Genomic DNA, 21,668 nt, shown 5'->3' with positions numbered 1-21,668 from the left:
TCCCTATTGTAGGGTCTGCTGTGCTGGGATTGTCTCTTGGGAGGGTTAGCTGACTAGGTATTCAGAGAAGTTGGTATTGATGGTGCGCTTGAATCCCAGAGCTTTGCCCAGCAGGCTCATGGTGGGAACAGGAATGCCGGTGGTACTGGAGGTGAGAAGCAAGGCAAGCCGGGAGATGTGGCTTAAGACACACATACCCCAGCGGCTTCCACGGCCAGACAATCAAAGGGCTTTTTCCCTTTAAGCCTGTATGCTCAATGATTGATCAACTGACTAATTAAAGAGTCAACTACAGATAAGTCACTCTACATACTGCTAAACCTCAATATATTTTGAGTATAGTGAAAGAAGCATGAAGGAAGTTCATTTTCATAAAAGAAAAAGTGGGGAGATACAACCCAAACCCCTGCCAATAATTCTCCAAAGGAAAATCCATTTTTGATCTTGTCTTCTCCAGTCCATATTATGCTAAAATGTGCTGGAGTTGAGGGTCTCTGAAAATAAAAAAAGTGCCCCTCAGCCCTGCCAATTAAATCCTGCCCCCAAATAATCTGTGAGTGCTTTATTAGATTAATCTGCTGCTTATGTTGACAACAATTTAGCGCTCTGGTTGATTTATTTTAATAAAAAAATAATCTTTTAAAAACATCTTGTCACCCACATTGAGTCAATGAGACAGTATGATATATTAATCCTCATAGTTTTTGTTTTTTTAATGCACAGCCTAGATCATTCTCCCCCTTCCCCAAAGGCAATTGTCACACTAAAAAGACAAATTGTTTGCAACTTTATTAGAAATCCTGCTACTACCGTGCAGCGTCCGCCAAAAAACAGAAGGCTGTCAGGAGTCACCCAGGATGGTTGGGGTCCAGTAAACTCCGGAGAACAGAGCTATTCTGTTGATGACCTTCGATCAACAGCTCTAGTCACTCCACGTCAGTCAGCCGGACAAACAAACAAACAGCCCGATCATATGCCCAAATGCACATGATGGATGCAGATGTGAGGCTCTGAAAGGACCCCTTTGCATTCAGAAACACCTGCAGGAATTCCAGAAGCACTGGAATGCCTTCTACCCTAATGCATCCGGGGGTGGGGTGGGGTGGGGGGTGGATCCTCACACATATCTACACACACACAAAGCACCTCATCCCAGGGGATGCTGCTGAGCATCCCATGCTCTCCCATTGAGGTCAGCTGGGTCCAGGCTTGGCTGTGATAGAACAACTCCTGGAATTTGTGCTATCCCATCCCTGCGGTGAAGAACAGTGGGGAAGGGGAGGGGGAGTTCTTCCTGTGGTATTCCCACAATGCCTTGCACCTGCTTGGGAAACCAAGAATGAAAGGATTCTTTTCTAATCTCTCGGCCTAATCCTCAAACCGTGGCTACAGCAGCAACGTCTCCCTCGCCAGAGAGAAAGAAAAGGCCATCTCTGGTGTCAGTTTTGTGTGGGCAGCGCATCCAATGAAAAAGTCCATGAAAGGTGGCAGGCGGAAGAGGGTGAAATCGACGAGGGAATTTTACACACCTCCTTTCTGGAAGAGTCCCTGCTTTTTAGGCTGAACATTGCCACCAACGTCATGGGCATTGCACAAGCAGTTGCTTGTGGCACCTGCACACTACTGCATATTTCAAGTGTCCTCCCTGCTGTTAAAATAATTGCCTTATCCCAGCTAGTACATTTTGCTATTTGAGGGTTGGGTTACAATGCTCAAAACATGTGAGAAACATATTCTCCTGAGGGAAGCTGTAAGGAACCTGAGCTTCACTGAACAATGACTGCATGAGCCAATGGTCTGGAATTGCAACCCATGTCAGTGTTCATGCCATCTTCTCTCTTATAAATCACTAAGCGGTTGCAGAGCACATACCTAATTTCAGTAACATAGCAAGGATGGGGAGATAGCAAGACCTACCCCGGGAGCAACCTGGCTGAGGCACAAAATGGGCGTTAAAGGTCATTCATGTAATATATTATTAGTTATCAAAGCAAATCTGAATTCTGTTGCGTTTTCCCCCCCTCTTGAGATTGGAATAATGAGGCGTGGTGAAGGGTGAAAAAGTGAGATAATCACTTTTTCTGGAAAGTTTGGTGCAAGAAACAAAATCTACAATTACTTTTTAACTCACTCCAAATTTTACCAATCACTCTCATTGTGGATCAGTCCAAAGGTAAATCCTGTTTTGGTTTTTTTACTTTACTCATCACATATAATCCATTGGCTATTTATTTTCAATTTGTGTGGAGCTTGGCCCTGGAAAATAAGGACCGTAGGAAGCACCAGTTTATTTTGCAATTTCCACTTTCCTTCTGGGTTCTTTTATAGGAGAAGTGGTCTCACACAACATTTTCCAACCTGACTGTGAGGACCCTTAATGCAAGCCAAGATCAAATATTTCTTAACTCTTTGACACCCATCTCTTCTCCTTACTTTTCTATATGCTTTTTATATACTTTTAAAATTTTGAAAACTTGCATTTTTAGCAACCAGAAGCATGGCTGGCTGTGCAGCTTGAAGCTGGGAAAAATATCTAGCCTGCCTCTGAAAATAAAGCAGCACCCAGTGATCTCAGCTGCTCCAGAATATGTCTCTTTCTCACCCCCCCCCCCGCCCCCAACAAACTTCCTTATACATCCATCAGGCTCCCTTTCCTCTCTCACTGCTCACATGATGCTTTGTTTATAATTGCCTCCAGAGACAAGGCCAAGTACCATTTCACCCCCTACCCCCAGTAGGTCGGCTAGATTCAGGGCCCCCACACATCGAAACTTTAAACTTTTTCTGATGTCCCTGAGTGGTGCTTTTCTTTCTCTATTCAACTTGTGCCTACATTTTGGGTTCCAAACAAAGCTGTTCCCTGGACCTCAGAACTTCTAGGAGCAGAACTGGGTGCAAGCAAGTGCCAGACATTGTCCGCTCCTAAAGGATGCCAGGGAGCTGAGCCGCCCAGCAGCAAATTAGAAACTTTTGGCTCCTAAAGAATGAGCTGGGTTGTTTGTTCCTGCTCTCTGCAGCTGCTTCCCCCCTTCTCTTCCTCCCCCCTCCCCCCTCCCCCATTTTTGTGGTTTATTACACACAGGGTCCTTGATGAATGGGAGCCCCTGTTTTACAGTACACCCCACTTACAGGACTTCTCTCCAGGCCCACCACAGATCTGACTCATCAGCAGCAGGGCACCGCCATCATAATTCTTCCTAGAAACCAGAGGATAAAAAGGGGTTTGTTGGAGGTTGGCTGGCCTGCCGGGAGTCCTGCCTGCAGGCCCTGCTAATGCCATAGCTAGTTGTTCAGGTCTTTGGCCGAATAAGGTAACAGAAACAAAGATTGTTCCCTTGTTGGAAAAGGCGACTGTGCCCAAGTTTGGGGCTGGGAATGTGTGTGTGTGTGTGTGTGTGTGTGTGTGAGAGAGAGAGAGAGAGAGAGAGAGAGAGAGAGAGAGAGAGAGAGAGAGAGAGAGAGAGAGAGAGAGGGAGGGAGGGAGGGAGGGAGGGAGGGAGGGAGGGGGAGGCAGGGCACCAGTCCAAGTAGGATTAAGCCTGCGAGTGCAACTTTATGAGGTCTGGCTGGGTGGTGGAGAGACTCTCCAGAGTGGAAGGAGCCAGTTCAAACATAATTTATGACATGTCACTCATAGTTAGAGGCGGCTGTCGTTAAGAGTTAATTGTTGCATTGTGCTCAGCGTCTACTGATAAGAATTCTATAAGCTGCTTACATGTTATCATAACTCATGTAACAAGAGAGAGAGAGAGAGAGAGAGAGAGAGAGAGAGAGAGAGAGAGAGAGAGAGAGAGAGAGAGAGAGAGAGAGAGAGAGAGAGAGAGAGAGAGAGATGTAGTAAAGGGAAAATGAAAGTGATTACTCACCAGTCATCATCAGCAAGTGAGTGAGTGAGAGGCTGTTGTGGGATCAGTGCCCCAGGTGTAACTCAGGGGCACCTGAGGTTAAGCTCCCCTTGGCCAAGGACTCATTGTGTAGCCCACTGATTTAGTCATGCTCTGTCTACATCAATTCCCCACCTGTACCTTGGGAATATTTATCCCCAGAGTGTGCTATTGTACTGTAACTAGACCTGCACCGTAATTGCTACTGGCCACAGAATTATTTTCATCCCAAGAACATCAGTTTTCACTTATTTATTTTAAAAGTTTCAAGCCCTCATAGACTGGCTTGAAAGTGCATGGTTGTTGTTGTTGCTGCTGCTGCTGCTGCTGTTCCTTGTCAGGGGAGGGGAAACAATTTTTACAATTACTGTACTACTGTACTTGCCTTTATAATCTCGGAACTCAGAGCAATAACGAATATTTCTCCTCTCTCCTTTTATCCTCACAACAACCCTGTGAGTCAGGTCATGCTGATATAGAATCATTGCAATTTAAAACTGTGGTTGAAATGAATCTTGGAGGTCACCCAGACTAACCTACTGATTATCGGAATACTCAACGTAGGGTGCATCAACAGCATTCACAAGAAATGGCTATGAATGCCTGTTTAAATGCCTGCAGTAAAGCAGAGGAGGAAATCTGTTCCACGTTGAACCGTTTTTCTTGTCAACAAGTTTATCTGAGTGTTTTAGCAAACTCTCCTTCAGGTGCCCTGCCAGTGCACCCGCATCACACCATCCTCCCCGCTGCAAATTATCTAGCACGAAAGGCAGAATTTGTGCATCCCTCCTGCACAAGTTCTAATTGTACAGGAACTCTTGAGAGTAGCATATAAATTTATCAAATAAAATAAAAGAGAGTAACTTGAACAATTCGCTCTGGGAGAGACATGCCAGTTTCACCCCTCCCAAGAATCACATCCCACTCCCCCCCCCCCCCGTGATCTGGATGCACAAAACAGTTCTTCATTCATTTCGAGCTACTGCTTCATGTTGCCTCACAGAGCCAAACTAGTTGTGCCCCATTTGTTCAACCACCTGTTCGCTCTGTTCACAGCTAAAGCAGGGAGGTAAGTGATTTTAACATCAATAGAGGCACGTGGTGTCATTCCAAATTCAACATCCTCTCTGCAGATCCACGTTGGCTCTCAGAAGCAGGGGTCTTGGCGCGGGCTCTGCCTTCAACAGAAACCCACGCCCTGGTTATTCTGACAGTTGATTGCTGACAAGGCTTCTCTGATGCGCCTGGCTTCAGAATGCAGCTGCATGTTTGCTCATGGCCTTGCACTGCCGCGATCATATTACGCCCACCATGGTTGTCTCTAAAGAGAGGGATTGGCTTTAAGCCTGCGCTGTTCCTTTTTAAAGCTCTTAATGGAGTAGGCCTTGGATGTCTTAAAGACCTCACCCATCAGACCCAGGCTTAAGGAGATCTTGGCCAAGACATTATCTACTGTTTCAAAAATCCACCATTCCTCCGCCAGCACATATACCTCATGTGGGTCTTGCCTTCCATTATTTCACCCCTTAATTTCCTGCATGCTGCATTTCCATGCTCTGATATGCGGCGTGCAGTTTGTGAAGGTGAGTCCGTCGCTGGATGATATGTTGACCAAGGGGTATTGGGGAAGCTTGAGTTCAAATCTGACATGCTGACATGGAGTTTCTGGGTCTTCGGGAAGTCAGCCCTATTTTCTAGTTAGTTTAGCTGAAATACCTGTCACTAACCCCCACACAACACTGCTTTATGGACCAATGGATTGACGAGGCACATTGCACAGGTAAACTGCTATATAGATTTGATGACAACACACACACACACACACACACACACAAAATCAATCAAAACCCCAATAACGCTCCATTAAATAATAAGCTGAAGACAGGGACAAGATACAAAACAGGCCAACTGCCACTGTCAGTAGCTAGCTAAATGGCCATAACACAATGCTGTGATACGAGGTTGTAGAAAAAACAATGCTTTCTAGAACTAGCCCTGTTAAACTCTCATTTACTAAGTGCCATGTTTAAGATTCAGAGATGATAAAATTTTGTTGACTAGCTTTATTTTGCTTAGGTAAAGTTTTTAAAATTCCCTTGACTGTCTCTCATGACAAGACAGATTGATGGCTTGAGAGGAACTGAGGAAGCTCCCTCATTCCGAGTTACACTGGTCCATCTAGCTCACTATTGCCCACACCAACTGGGTGCAACTTTTCAGGATTGTAGACAGAGAACATTCCCATCCTTTCTGGAGATTCCAGGGAGCAATGTTTGTTGTGTTGATGGGTACATTGTGTAGCATAGCTGCTTTCAGTTCCTCACACTGCGGATGCTTCCAGACCTGTTGCTATTTTGCAGGTGGGATTCAGTGACATACCAACAAATTCAGGTCACACCAACACTGTATACTTAAAGCCCTCTTATATCACTTCAGCAGCCATGGCTCCCCCTCCCCACAAGGAATCATGGGCGTTGTCCACTGTTAATGGTGCTGAGAGCTGTTAGGAGGCTCTTAACAAACCACAGTTACCTTGATTCTTGGCGTGAAGGGGAGGAATCCATGATAGTTAAAGTGATATAGGAGTGGGCTGCACTGCTAAAGTGGATTTGGACTTCTGTGCAACGAGCCCACTCCCAAAACAAACCAGGCCATTCTGCAGTAATGATATGGGAAAGTGCACTGGAAAGGGTGGGATAACCACTGCATGACACAGTGTCATATCAAACCTCCCCACAAACAAATCAGAATGAATGCTCATTTGCATGCAGATGGATAACGCTGAATGCTCAATAAACACAGGGCCAGTCCACCCATGAGGCAGACTGAGGCAGCTGCCTCAGGCGGTGGAACCCCAAGAGGAGGTGCCCCCATGGGCATTCCGCCTCTTTCACCACTGGCACAGAAGCATTGAGAAGGCACCTTTCCTTTTTGCCTCAGGCGGCGAAGCAGGACGTGCCATGCCTGAATAAGCAGGTCACCTGGGGGCAACCTTTGTGGCCTGGGCTTGTGGGTTGATCCAATGTGGTAGGGACAGGGCTGAGTCCTCCCTAGCAGCAGTGGACACTGAACAGGTTCCTTGCAGCACTTATGGACCTTGTTTTGGGGCAGATGTGTCTATATTTAATGAAGGATAGATGTGTAGTTATTTTGGTACCCAGATGAGATGCTTCAGGGTTGAGAAAGACCTTTTACTTATCTGAAATCTTCAGATGAAAGGTGTGCTCCCTGCCTTTCCCTCTGGAGCACCAAGGCCAAAGTTATTCCCCAATAGCACACCTTTTGGGAAGAAAATCAGTGGGAAGGCTTAAGAGTTAGGCTCCAGACATAGTTGCATATGTGGCAGGCTTTTCTGTGCAGGTGGACATGTACACCCACATCCACACAGCATGGGGACCAAAGTGGGCCAGACCTAGCACCTCAGTCATATTTGACTACACATCCTGACACAGCTGCGGTGTAGTGACCAGGAAGCCTCTGATTCACATTTTGCTTCTCCATTGAATTCACACTTCCTCAGTCTTTATGCTACTCTATCTGCGTATGGAATGTGAAAAGCGGGGTTACAAGGAGTACAAGATGGAACTTTTTCCTTTCCTTTTTTTAATGCTTTGAAGTGCCATATAAATCTATGTAGTCCTTTCATAAAGTTTCCTTTCCAGCAAGGAAAATCATGGCCAGTATTCAGCACACTCGTTCCATCAACACAAAGACTTTTGACTGCCCAGCAGAACTTCCCTCCCCCGCCTCACCCTCTACTATGGGATTTTCTCCAACCCTGCAAAACAGATTGGGGGAGGATGCAGGACACACTGGGAGAAGAGAGCAGGTAGCTTTGCTGCGCAAATGGAAATCCTTGCACTAACAGAAGGAGTGCATTGGCTACTACTCCTGTGTGGGGGAGCAGTTTCTCTGCTTTGCTGGATCATGGAAAAAAAGAAGAGTCCTCACTTTAAAGTAGCGTGTGAAGAGAAGGACTGCAAGTGCCATTGAATGCAGCCTTTGGCAGATGGGCTTTTGCAATCTCTCATTTCACTTGGGAAGTTGTCTCCCAAAATGCATGCTTCAGATGGTAGGACTACTCACACATGGAAGAAAAAGATGTCTGAGCTACTTCTGAAGATGTACGGATGCACATGTTGGAGAAAGGAAGGCCATTTCTCCACTACCAAATTGGTCAGACACCAGGGATGAGAAAGAGATTTTGTCTTTTCTTATGCATTTCAGTCTTATACATGTTTACACAGAAACAAGCCCTTCTGAGTTCACTGTGGCTTGCTCCCATGTAAGTGTACATAGGATTGCAGCTTTAGCACATGGCAGTAATTAAAGTTGCTCTGCAGGTATTTCAAGGTGGGTCCCCCTGGCCGTTCCTGCTCTCTCTTTATGCACAGAATTGTATTCTAGGTGATGCGAGTTCAGCAGTAAGGAGCTGATCATTACAGATAATTTCTACAGCTCTGTTCAGCATGCAGAGTGCTCAATTTTTCATTCAACATTGTAAGAATTACATCCAATATAGATTACATCATGCCCAATAAGAGCCTCAAATTTACATTGCTATTACATTATTCTAATAGCAACCCAGATCTTCCCTCCAGACCAGTCCAAACAACAGTAATGCAAGTTCATTAGGCCATAATTTTATTTCAACTTAAATGTCTCACCTGTCGTATTTTAGGTTTTCATTTAAGGCCCTGAAGCTGTCTTTTTAGACAGTTCATCTTTTTGGACAGCTCATCAGATTCCCAAGTCCTTGCTGTAGTCCAGCACTTAAGAGTGAAAGGGTCACCCAATCCCACAGGAAGCTGAGTGATCCCTGATAAATCTGATTAGCTGCAAACATTTCCACATCAGCTCTCAAGGCTTAACTGAACAACAGGAAACTTTTTTGCTGCATTGTGTTCCTGTGACTTCCGCCTTCTTCACTGAAATTTGTCCCCATTGACCCTCCTGTTCTTGTGCTCATCTAAACTCCAGATCCTGCTCCCGGTCTTCCTGGCAAAACTTTGCATGGGTAAGGAAAGCCTGATGGATTGGGCTAATGACCAATCTAGTCCAGTATCCTGTTCTCACAGTGGCTAACAACATACCCAAGGAAAGCCCACAGCAAGAACTGCACTCTTCCCTCCTGCAATTTCCAGCAACTGGCATTCAGAAGCATTACTCCTTCTGACAGTGGAGGTGGAAACTCAGCCAGCATGCCTACTGGCCACTGATATCCTTTTCCTCCATGAATTTGTCCAATCCTACTTTAAAACCATCCAAGTTGGTGGCCATCACTGCCTCTGGTGAGAGCAAATCCCATAGTTTAATGATGTCCTGAATCTTCTAACCTTCAGCTTCATTGGAGGTCCACATGTTCTAGTGTCATGAGGGCGAAAAACTTTTCTCTGTCCATTTTCTCTATGCCATGCATTATTTTATACATCTCTATAATGTCTCACATCTTCTAAAACAGGGGTCCCCAAACTTACCCAGCTTTGGGCCAGTTCCTCCGGCGCCGATCGCGCGGCGGGCCAGAGGGTGGGGGAACGCACTCCCATACGGGTGTGCACTTGCTTTTTCTAGCGCAGGGCGCCACCGGAAATGACTTCTGTGCATGTGAAGACGTCATTTCCGGTGCACTTCCGGGTCGGCACGGCACATAAAATAGCTTGTGCCCAACTTGATGGGCAACCACACCGCGGCACGCCGGTAAGAGCGGGCAGCAGCGGGGGTCGTCGGGGGCCACACAATTGGCTCGCACGGGCTGCATCCGGCCCTGGGCCTTAGTTTGGGGACCCCTGTTCTAAACCAAAAAACTTAAAATGTTGGATTCTCTAGCAACAACCCAAATGTACAAGGCGTAACATCTTCCCCCCTTTCATAAATTAAATATTAAGTTATCAGGCCAGAGTAGTTCTCAGGACAGTGTCTCAAAGTGCAACAAATTTAATCCAGTTTGAAACCCATTTAATTTTAAGATGCTTCCCTTCCTGGCTCCAAATGCTGGGGCTTATGTAGCCTTTGTCAATGCTCTATGGCCTCTTCTCAGAACTGCAGTTCCCAGGGCTCCTTGGGTAACAGCCAAATCAGTACAAGAGACTTGATAAACTGGTTCAGATTTATAGAGTCCCAAGAAAACGCTGGGTGTTATTCGCACCAACCAGTGTGTCATGGTTCTGCTTTTTGAAGTTCCTCACAGCAATGCCCAATGGGGAACTTGCATGGGAAAGTAGGTTCTCCTTTGAGTTTTGTATAAGGAACTCATGAATTCACTTGTGGGCAATTCTAATAGCCTCTGGTTATGTTCTGTGTTATCTACATCCAGAACATGCCTTCTCCCCTGCAAAATTATTTCTAAAATTCAGCATCAAAGTGATCCAAGCACAACAAAGTTGAACATATTAAACTGTCTTTTGTCAGGCCATAATATATCGCTATATTCTGCTAATCTGACTCCAGGTGGCTCCATGAGATTTCAAACAGTGGCCTTTTCCTGCCCACCTGCCCAAGTTTCTTTAACTCAGAGGTGGGGAACCTCAGGCCTAGGGTCTCCCATGTGGCCCTCTATGTTTCATTATCTGGCCCTCATGACTCTCCTGGACCATGCCTCTTCCCCAGGTTGCACCCTGCATCAGTTCCCCTCTGTGCCCTCCTTGGCTGCTTTTGCCTGGCTGGAATATGATGCTTTGTACTGGCCTAGATAGAAGATGTAGAAATGTGGGTGGATGTAGACATCTCTGATGTTCCTAAGGCCTGAATATAGCCTTTTGTATGAAGGTATAAGTCACATCCATTAAAGCTCTGCCCACTTTTGCCTGCAGCCCTGCCCACTGCTGACATGCAGCCCCTAGAAGTTTGCCTATGAGGTGGTATGGCCCTCAAACTGAAAAAGGCTCCCCCTCGGCTTTAGTTAATGATGCCAAGAGTCATACATTGAGTTTTCCCATGCATGTTAGGTGTTCTACCTTTGAGTTGCAATCCTCAATCCCAATATTTTGTGAACATTCTAATAAATGAAAAAAGCATATGTTCATTGTATGTCCACATTAATTGTGTGCAGGTCATACAGTAAGGGACCCAGGTGGCGCTGTGGGTTAAACCACAGAGTCTAGGGCTTGCTGATCAGAAGGTCGGCGGTTCGAATCCCTGCAATGGGGTGAGCTACCATTGCTCGGTCCTAGCTCCTGCCCACCTAGCAGTTCGAAAGCACATCAAAGTGCAAGTAGATAAATAGGGACCGCTCCGGCGGGAAGGTAAACGGCGTTTCCGTGCGCTGCTCTGGTTCACCAGAAGCAGCTTTGTCATGCTGGCCACATGACCCGGAAGCTATCTGCGGACAAACGCCAGCTCCCTCGGCCTATAGAGCGAGATGAGCGCGCAACCCCAGAGTCAGACACGACTGGACCTGATGGTCAGGGGCCCCTTTACCCTTTACCTTACATCTCAATGGAGCTTATGTGAGGAGAATCTCATGGTGGATTATGCTCTGTGAGGTGCCAGGGACTGGCAGGGCTCTGATGAGTGTGCGACGGAGGCAACAGGGCCAGAGGAGGATCCAGGAAATGGGGGCAGCAATTTATGGAGTTTAGGAGAAGGGTCCTAGCAGTCAGAGAAGGAGGTGGGGAAACACAGGGCAGGCTGGGAGCAGAGGACGAGGCTGATCAGGTGAGGGATGGGCCAGTCAAACTGCTGCCGCCATCTACCCTGATGTCTCCTAAGAACCAGGAGGGGCTTGGAGAGGGAAGCACAGCAACGGCTTCCGGCAGAAGAAGTCTCGGGTTGCATGTGCACACTCCGTCATACAAGGGTACATAAACCTGGGGGCACATGGTCCCACTGTTGCATCAAATGCTCCACAAGGCTGGAAAATAGCTATGGAGGCACTAGAAGTGTGTGTGCTTTTGTCAATAAAGTATTAACTAGTCGGCATTTGCCTTCCTTGGCTGGGTGTGCACAGGACATGGAGTTCGCTCTCCCTCCCATTCTTCCTGGTGCCCACACTCTGCTGCCTGAAGTATCCTTCTCACCTTGCTCTGTGGCAAGAGTGTCTCTATACATGAGGACTACATGAGTAATGGTTGTAGGATTGGGTTCTATTTTTGTAAATAAAGCTGAACAAAGAATCCACTTGCTAAGGAATTCAGAGTTCAACTGATTTGTTAGCAAACTCCTGGCGCTGATAAAACACTTACATAAAATTGCCTATGAATATTTGTTATCTTGTGAGATTACATTTCTTCCCCACATTACAACTGGATCCCATGGAATCAAATGTGCGCTTAACTATTTGTTTTACAAAGCAGAAGTAGAACACCCCAGTTAAACCTGCTCACCTTCATTCCAGAGCATTTTTTGCATACCATGTAATTTCCTTGTCTTAATTTTTTAAAGCACCTGTTTTACTTGGGCACAATCCAAACAAAGTTAAGCACTTGTCAGTCCCAGGAAAATCAATGGGATTAAAATGTGCTTAGCTTTGGCTGGACTATGCCCTTAATGTTTTGTTAAATCTCGGGATGGTTGCATATATTCGAAAGTTACTCTTTTGAATAAAGAACCTTCTTTAACAATTCCTGGCAAGAAAAGCAGAAGAGGTATTTTAATACATACATTTTTAGCAATTCTGGGAAGATACATAGACTGTGAAGGAAAATGACTACTGTATTGTGTTCTGAATCTATCCATTTTATTAACCCATCTGTTATTTACATGTGGATGCAAAAATAGTTTTGACTTGGCACAAAGGAAAAGCCCCCTTTCTACACCAAAAACCAGGGATGTCCTTAATGTTAAAAGCAAGATCTGAAGAAAAGGATGGAAGCAGCCCTCTGCAAAGATTTACAAACAAACAAACAAAGAATAAATAAATAAATAAATGCGAACCAGAAAGTAACCACTAACAAGGATTGTTCCTCTCCCCCCCCCCCCCGGGCCCCATCTCAACCCACTGCAATTGTTTTTTAATATGCTTTTAATGACCTGGTCTCCTCATACCTACCTCCTTGCTTCCCAAACTGTTTGTACTGTCCCCAATAACACTCAGTGGAAAGCTGTCATTCCTGCCTAAATCCTTCCTTAGGTTGGATGCGATGCCGACGTTAGACAGGGTCAAGAGGTCACCATCGATTTTGGAGGCCACCTGGAGAGTCCAGGCCGTGAACTGACTCAAAAAATTTATATCAGAGCTGGAATGGCCCACCTCCCAGGGTTAGGCCTTGGTGAACATTCTGCCAGCAGGATGGGGCCTGCCTGCCCCAGCTCAGAAAGAGGCCAGAGTTGTTGACCCTGTTAGCTGACCTCTTCAAACTTCTGGAGAATTTTTCTGGCAGTTACCACGGCGACTGGGCACTCCAAGCTTATCCTTCTTACTGGAAGGGGGGCGGAATTAAGAAGAAGAAAATGTTAAAATCTATCTTGCAGAGATGTCTATCAGAAATCAAATACATAAAATGTTTTAATTGTTTGCTTTTTGCGCTGTCTGCTCTGCCATTAAGTTCAAAATTCTAACATCAAGAAGACAATTAATATAAAAAAAGTTTTGAGTTTCCCATTAAAAGTGAGGAGCGGTGCTTAGAACAAGTGGCATTGCCTCTTCCACTACAACAGCTATTTCAAGATGTGCTGGTTAAAAACCAGAGCCAAGCATGTAAATACAGCCCAACCAATAATTTCACCACCAACAGCAACAACTAAAAGCCCTACACATCAAAACTTTATTGGATTCTCTTTTTTAAAAATGGTCCAATATAAACACAATTATTTAGAAAAAGAAAAAGAAAAAAATCCTGTCTGGTATAAATGCTAATTGTCTCCTTCTTAAAATTATCCAAAGTAAATATTATACTATAAAATGGTAGCCGCATGTACGGGAGGGAGGGAGGGAGGGAATAGAGGTGCCTACTGGCTTTCAGAAAAGGGTGTCAATTACTGTAGGTAAGCAAAGTCGAAAAGAAAGTTTGCGTGCCTTAGCAAGTGCCCCAAAGGATATGAGGAGCAATCCTAAGCATACTTTCTCATAAATAAATCTCACTGAACTCAGTGGGATTTTAAGTCTCTTCAGAGAACTAAGTTCATAAAGTTTCTTGTTGTCTGGAAATTAAACAGAGAGAAAAGTGGTTCAATGAGTCATGTAGACTCCATAAGACTCCTCTTCAGGATTCTCTCCCTACCCCTCAATTCTTTATTTAGGAATTAACACAGTACTGCAAAAATCACCCTTATATGACAAGATATAACATATCAAATAATGTTTTGGTGAAAGAGTGAACAATGGGAATAATGGAGTACAGCAGAATATCAAATACATAAAAATGAATCAATGAGCTAATTATATTTAATCAAGAAAATAAGTTTCAAGAGGCTAATGGAAATGGGAAGAAACCAAAAAAGTATGGGTAGAGGAGGCAACAAGAAGAATATTCTGCAAAACAATAGCTGTAGAGATATATCATTATAAGAAGACAACAAATCTCTAAGCAAAATTGTTAAGAATAGTCTGAATGCTGATGCTTCAACTTTCAATGTGCAAGAGTGTGTTCAAAAGGAGTCCTTTTGCTCTTTGCGCCAGACCAATCCACATTGCAGTAAGCTAACTGAACTTTAGATTCAAGCATAGATTCATAGAATTTTAGAATTGGAAGGGACCATGGAGGCCCATTACTTTGGGCCAATCAGTGCACATAGCAAATGGCCATGATCCAGAATTCAGAATGCTCACAACGCAGTTCACAATCCAAGACACGCATCCCTTGCCTCTGCAAAGCACCCAAGGCTGGATTGTGTCCAGCAGAAGATTGGTAGGCCTGGATCAGGGTCCTGGTAGATAGCCATGTTAGCCTGCTGCAGCAGAAATTTTAAGGGGGCAACTTAAAGATGAATAAAATTGCAATAAAAAATAACTTTTAAGAAGACTAACAATTTTATTGCAATGCAAGCTTTTGTTAGGTAGAGTCCATTTCATCAGATGCATGGCATATGGGCGCTTTTGTAAGGTTGGTGCAAGCTGAAGCAATCACATTGTGATTTGAAATGTGGATAGATACACCCAGTCCACATTCTCAACATTCGGCCTACTCTTTGAAAACAGAAGTACATACATGCAGCTGCAATTGGAGACTGGGGAAGAAAGATCTTCCCCGAACCCCTCCAACCTCAAGTCTTCTGTTTATCAATGCCAAACACACCACACCTGCAACCTTTCTCTGAATTCTGCCAGCCAGGGTGGACAATGCTGGCTTAGATGGACCATTCGTCTGACATTATAAGGCAGCTTCTTCTGCCTTGTACAGAAACTGGCTCCAAATCTCAGGCCTCTACAACAGAACTACCGGTATGTCATTCAGAGAGGGGTGGGTGTGTTATAGTGAACACTGAATGTAGCAGCTCACTGGGTTCATTGAGTGATCACTTGGGACAGTGAAGCTTTTCTTTTGACATTTTCTGTCACATTCTTGTGGAACAGCTCTGTCCATCCGAGAGCGTGCCCTTCCTGGTTGCTGATGAACTCATGCTGTGGGTTGGTGATTCACATGAGAACCATGGTGCCACCTCATTCCCGGGTGACATGGTAAAATGCTGACTGTTCTGCCCACAGCCAAGCACCCCCTTGGCGACTTTACAAAAAGGAAGAAAAAGAAGGCCTTGCGGCTGGTAGAGATGTGAGCTCCTCAGACCGGAAATGAAATCTCAGTCTAGTCAAGCAGAAAAGCCTGAAGCAGTGGGATTTCATCAAGAAAGCCTGCAGCTCCTGAGTCACACACTTCTTGGGGAGGAGATCCGCTGGATGCTGGTAGGATGCAGAGATATAATGAGGGCTGAAAAGAAGACTGGACTTCCATATCATTAATAGTTGTGTAGCAGAGGGAGGTTGAAGAAGTACACATTTTCTTATGTCTACAACACTGTGACAGTAATAAACAATACAGCCAGAAGACTCTCTTCTGCATTTATTAGATGCACAGAAGTGCTGGCTTCCACTTCACTTCCATATCTCATTTCAATCTATGCTTGGGATGGGAGTAAGCCGGGGCTATCACAGACCTACCTCCATTGATTCCACCATTTGCTGCCTGCTAAGGCTCAATATGCATGTGCTGATGTTACTTAGCAGAGAGGAAGATTCACAGGCTGGTGGCTCAGAAGGGACATGCCCCCAACCTGCTTTGGTTTGCGGGGAGAAGGTATCCTAACCTGCCTTCCTTTTGTTACAGTCAGGGCCACCAGCTGTTGTTTCCTCCATACCCAATATGGCTATCTATGGCTTCATGGCTATCTATGGAGAAACATTTTGCAAAAAGCATTCACAAGGGTGGCCAACAAATCATTCATTTCCATTTTGCTCAGGTGTATTCTCACAATATCTGCTCCCACACTGGCCAAACCTAGTCATGTCTCCTGCTCATTTTCTCCTTTGTCTGTTCCTTTTGCCACCTGCTAAATGTTTACCATCCTGCCACCAACCCTGCAAACATACTCATTTTCCCCAGGTAAGAAAGTGAACAAAAGAAGTTTGTGCAAAACCTTGCTTGCATTGTCCACATCCTGCCTGTTCATTTTATCTCTGAATCCACTACCATGCTTCTGAGGCATAAGACCCCTGCAGGATTCTAAATAAAAGCAGACATACTCAATGGATTAATAATATATAAAAAAACAAGCATACATACTGGATGGTTTTAGGCAAGTCATTATATCCTGACCTGCACACCTCTAGCATGAGCAATGCCTACCTCACATTATAATACATTTTGTACTTCAGAAGTGGAAATAGACCACCTCCCAGCATGTTGTATAGATGACTCTTTTGATCCAAACATGTTTGTGGGCATACATCAATGAGAATCATTTCTAGTAAATAGAAGACAATATTCCAAAACTAAATTCAAAACTCTCTTTTCCCTCATGTGCTAATCAGTGGGATGGAGCAGAGGGTGAATGTGACCTGAAAAACCAAACATATGCTGAAACAAGCCAAAATTTGCAAGGATCTACGTTGGTCAACCAAAATTAGCAAGGATATACAGTGGTACCTTTAGTTATGAACTTAACTCGTTCCGGAGGTCTGTTCTTAACTTGAATCTGGTCGTAACTAGAGGCGTGCTTTCGCTAATGGGGCCTCTTGCTGCCGCTGCACCGCCAGCACACAATTTCCGTTCTCATCCTGGGCCACAGTTCTCAACTCAAGGCAACTCTTCCAGGTTAGCGGAGTTTGTAACCTGAGGCATTTGTAACTCGAGGTACCACTGTATGTCTGCAGCCACCCCACTGTTCCCTGTTGGATGAGGACTGAAGAACACATCAAGAGAAGCAGCAGGAATGGGTATGGTGGAGTGCTTAAGTTACAGGAGCCCACAAATCATCTTTGTGATGTCCCCATAACTACTGTTTTTCATAGCTTCTGGGAGTAGAGTTTGTGGGCTTTCTTAAGGACTGCCCATTTTCCCACACACATTAATCCAAGCAGTGATCAGGTGGTGAATCTCCTTTGCCCAAACTTGGCCAACTTTTCCCTACTGACCCCAAATCAGTGGTAGTGCCAGTAGACTAGAGGTTCCAAAGGGGAAAGGAACTGCTGAGTACTCAAATGCATAGTGTTATGCATCCCAATAGAACTCCTTCCTCCTCTGATTTCTTGCAACTGGTATTCATAAATATTACTGCCTCTGATTGGCTAGTAGCCACTTATATCCTAATTCAAATTCCATAATTCAACTGTGAGATGTGTGATTAAGTACTTCCATTTGTGATTAAGTACTTCCAGAATTGTGGTTCCAGAACCACACAGGTTCTTAACTTCTGCTACACACAGACACACAAAAATAAAGAAAATCTCATATCTTAATATTCCAAGTGTTCAAGAACCAATTAAATGGAACAAAAACAAACAAACAAACAAAAAGCAAGGTCAGGAATTCACTTGAATATTGCTCAGATTACAGCACTCCATCCCAATTCTGGACTTTCCTGAGAAAGAATGAGTCAGGTTTTATTTGCATTGCCATGAATCCCTAGGCAAGGTACAGATGGGAAACAGGAGGTGTGGTGTTTTTTTAAGTGAGATTAGCAACTACAGGACAGGAGTCAATAATCATCTATACCACATTTACTAAATATTTTTTTCAGAATATTTCCACTGTGTCCTGATGTGGACACAAGTTAAAGGATTCACAGGGATTTGTGAGTAAACATCCCATCTGCTAAAGTGTGTGCAAGCACAATGATGTCATGAATTGTCCCATTGTGATCTGGTGTGCATGTGTTTTTCTGCCAGTGGTTGTGATATGTGTGTGAAGTGAGTGAGTGTGAACATGAAGGATCTTGAATTTTTTTGGCTAATACAGGCTTCACCAACCTGGTGCCCTCCCATTAGCACAAGCCAGCAGGTTGGCAAAGCCTGGTCTAATAGTCTCTTGGAAGAAGGTGGCAGCTTGTCCCCGTAATTGCATGAAGTTATTTGTGTGGTATAGTATTTTTAACCTCAATACCCTCCCTGTGATTAAAAACAACAATAATATGTTTGCCCTCATAAATGGTGTGCGTTTTAATTTTTATTAGCAATTGTGACAGGGATGCCTGCAATTGATTTTTTTCCACCCTCCTCTTGCTAATCAGCCTGGAGAACCCTCTCAGCTGTAATTAAAGCCCATATTACAGGCCTCTTGGTGTTCACTTGTCTCTTAGCTTACTGTGCCATGAAATACCGTACATCAAATGGAATACTACTGTACAAGATAGGCTCCTTGCCAACTCCCGGGGCTATTATACAAGCTTGCCTTTCGCGTCCACACAAGATGCTAGCATCATCTCAGGCACAACATCAAGAGAAAAATGGAAGCAATCTTCGGAGAAGGGGAAATAGAAAGAGGGGCATTGGTTGTGGGGAAGGGGGGCAGCGAGTGGCCTCCTACTGTTTGTACTTCAGGAGGCTGCAACCAGTGGTGGACCCACATTTTGGGGACCCTGAACTGTTATGCGGGCCCCTTCACAACCAGCAACAAGTTCTGGGTAACCACTGTTGTCTTCTTCACTTGGGTTGTTCCATTATTATTATTATTATTATTATTATTATTATTATTATTATTATTATTATTACCTCACCCATCTGGCTGGGTTTCCCCAGCCACTCTGGGTGGCTTCCAATGAAGACTAAAAATACATTAAAACATCAGTCATTAAAAACTTCCCTAAAGAGGGCTGCCTTCAGATGGTCTTCTAAACGTCAGATAGTTGTTTATCTCTTTGACATCTGATGGGAGGGCATTCCACAGGGGGGGGCACCATTACTGAGAAGGCCCTCTGCCTGGTTCCCTGTAGCTTGGCTTGTCGCAGTGAGGGAACCGCCAGAAGGCTCTCGGCGCTGAATCTCCGTGTCCAGGCATGACAGATCACCACCATTTAAAAAAGAAAATTAACTACTGCATCTCAGACTTTGATTTAAAATGTTGTACTGGATTATCCCATATGTCAAAGTCACTGATGTGAATAAAAAATTCCTATGCCTTATGTTTTTCAAGTTATGAGGAGCAGAATGAGGGAAAATGAGGGAAATGTTTTATATACTGGTATATGCATAATGCACTATTTAAAGCTTTTTTTAAAAAAAAGCAATGTGGACTAAAGTTACTTATGGAGCCCCTCTGGTATTAGGGGCCCTGACGTTTAAGCTGTGAGCCTCCCTGAGACTTGAAGGTATATAAATTCAATAAATAAATAAATAAATACACTTTGGCCACCTCATGAGAAGAGAAGACTCCCTGGAAAAGACCCTGATGTTGGGAAAGATTGAGGGCACTAGGAGAAGGGGACGACAGAGGACGAGATGGTTGGACAGTGTTCTCGAAGCTACGAACATGAGTTTGACCAAACTGCGGGAGGCAGTGGAAGACAGGAGTGCCTGGCATGCTCTGGTCCATGGGGTCACAAAGAGTTGGACACGACTAAACAACAACAAATTAGTTTCATAGTAGATCAGCCTGTGGCTGCAACAAGCTAATCTGGAGTGTTCTCATTAACTTCAGGGGCACCTTCAGAGCAAGTGCTGTGACTACAGCAAGGTCCATGTTTGTGACTTATACAGGTGAAACTCGGAAAATGAGACTATCGTCGAAAAGTGCATTTATTTCAGTAATGCAACTTAAAAGGTGAAACCAATATATGAGATAGATGCATGACATGCAAAGCAAGATATGTCAAGCCTTTATTTGTTGTAATTGTAATTATTTGTCGTTAGGCGGGTCAATGATAAATGGAATGTAATTAATGAAATGTAATAGCGATGTTTATTTTTGTATTATTGCAACTATTTGTTTTATTACTGTGGAATTTCCAAAAGAAAGCATTTGTAAAAATTTAAAGAAAAAATAATAAGTTGCATTACTGAAATAAATGCACTTTTCAACGATATTCTAATTTTCCGAGTTTCACCTGTATATCAAGGTGGAAACATATCTCATGGGAACCAAGTGACACACTTAGGAATGTGGTGCTATGTGGGGCAACTGAATCATCCTCGGAGTAACTTTTATTTAAAAGTCTCTACTCACCCACTTCATACATCTGATAAAGGAAGTTGTTGTTGTTGCTGCTGCTGCTGCTGCTATTTGTAATTGCTGATGTCATAATAAGGTATCAAAGGAGAAGCATTATGATAAAACATTGCTTCCTGTTTCACCGATGATACTAAATAGGGGAAAAATTGGGGCAGGTGGGGGGTAATAAGGTAGTATGTGACAGGGAATTTTGGCACCCATCTCACTGTCCCTCTAAGTAAAATGCACTGCCATTGTTTTTTTATTTTTTTATTAAGGATTTTGTTGATTTACAAAAATATGTGCAATGTCTCGTAACATTTTTTCAGATCAGTTTCATTTGTTGAGACATTGGGAAGGAGGGGGGAAAGAGGTAGATGGGGGAAAGGTGGGTGGGTGTGGGTTCGGGTGACGGTGTTTCTATTTTACTTAATATATGGGGGGGAGGGGGTTGTCAGCGTCGCTTGATGCACTGCCATTGTTGATCCTCTGCGGTCTTCAAACTAGTGATGTCCAAAAGCTGCAGGAGGAATATTATTTCCATATAACTGTTCTCAGCTTCAAGCCGGGTGACTGAATTTTTGCTTGCTCTGTTTTTGCTTGCATTCATTGATTCTATATTGCTGGGTTGGGGAACCTGGGGCTATTCACATGCTGCTGGACAAATCCCATCACCCCTGATTATTGGGTGTGCTGATTGGGGCTGATGAGAGTTGAAGCCTAACCACATCTAGAGGCAGGTAGCCATGTTTGGTCTGATGCAGTGCATGCACACAAAAGCTTATACCCAGATCAAACTTAGTTGGTCTCTAAGGTGCTCCTGGACAATTTTTTACATTTTTAAATGTATTTCAACATCTAGAGGGTCACAGGTTCCAAAAGCCAGTTTTACTGTCAATTCTTCAAGGCCTCAGATGTCCCAATGTATGAGGTTTTGCTCACAGGGACAATGCATCATGTGCTTTGTAGTCAAGCCCTGCATATCAACACCTACAGCCACAATTCTGTATCCACTTACCTGTGAGTAAACCCATTGTACTCAATGGGACATACTTGAGTGGAAACATGTATGGAATTGAGCTGCAAATCTATCCATGCTAACTTAAAAGTAAATCTCAGTCAACATGAGCCAACCAATGTCAAGCACTTCTATGTCCCTATGGAAAAACTCCTAAGCACATTTATTTATTTGTTTTATTTATTTATTTATTTATTTAAATTTCTATACTGCTTTAAATTTTTAAGAAAAATCTCAAAGCGGTTTACAGCA

At 44.1% G+C, this 21,668-nt stretch overlaps 1 long non-coding RNA gene across 1 annotated transcript in view; it reads right to left on the bottom strand.

Annotated features, from left to right (window-relative positions):
• The window catches only part of LOC148685767 (uncharacterized), a 112,535-nt gene that overhangs the window by 34,519 nt on the left and 56,348 nt on the right, over positions 1-21,668 (bottom strand). The window contains exon 3 of the long non-coding RNA XR_015949905.1: positions 3,130-3,197. This is a non-coding gene — a long non-coding RNA (uncharacterized LOC148685767). The remainder of the gene's footprint in view (positions 1-3,129; positions 3,198-21,668) is intronic.

The sequence above is a fragment of the Zootoca vivipara genome, chromosome 5, assembly GCF_965207765.1.
Source record: "Zootoca vivipara chromosome 5, rZooViv2.hap1.1, whole genome shotgun sequence".
NCBI classification, from domain to species: domain Eukaryota; kingdom Metazoa; phylum Chordata; class Lepidosauria; order Squamata; family Lacertidae; genus Zootoca; species Zootoca vivipara.
Note: the sequence above shows the minus strand (reverse complement) of the source record. Positions and strands in the feature narration are given on the sequence as shown.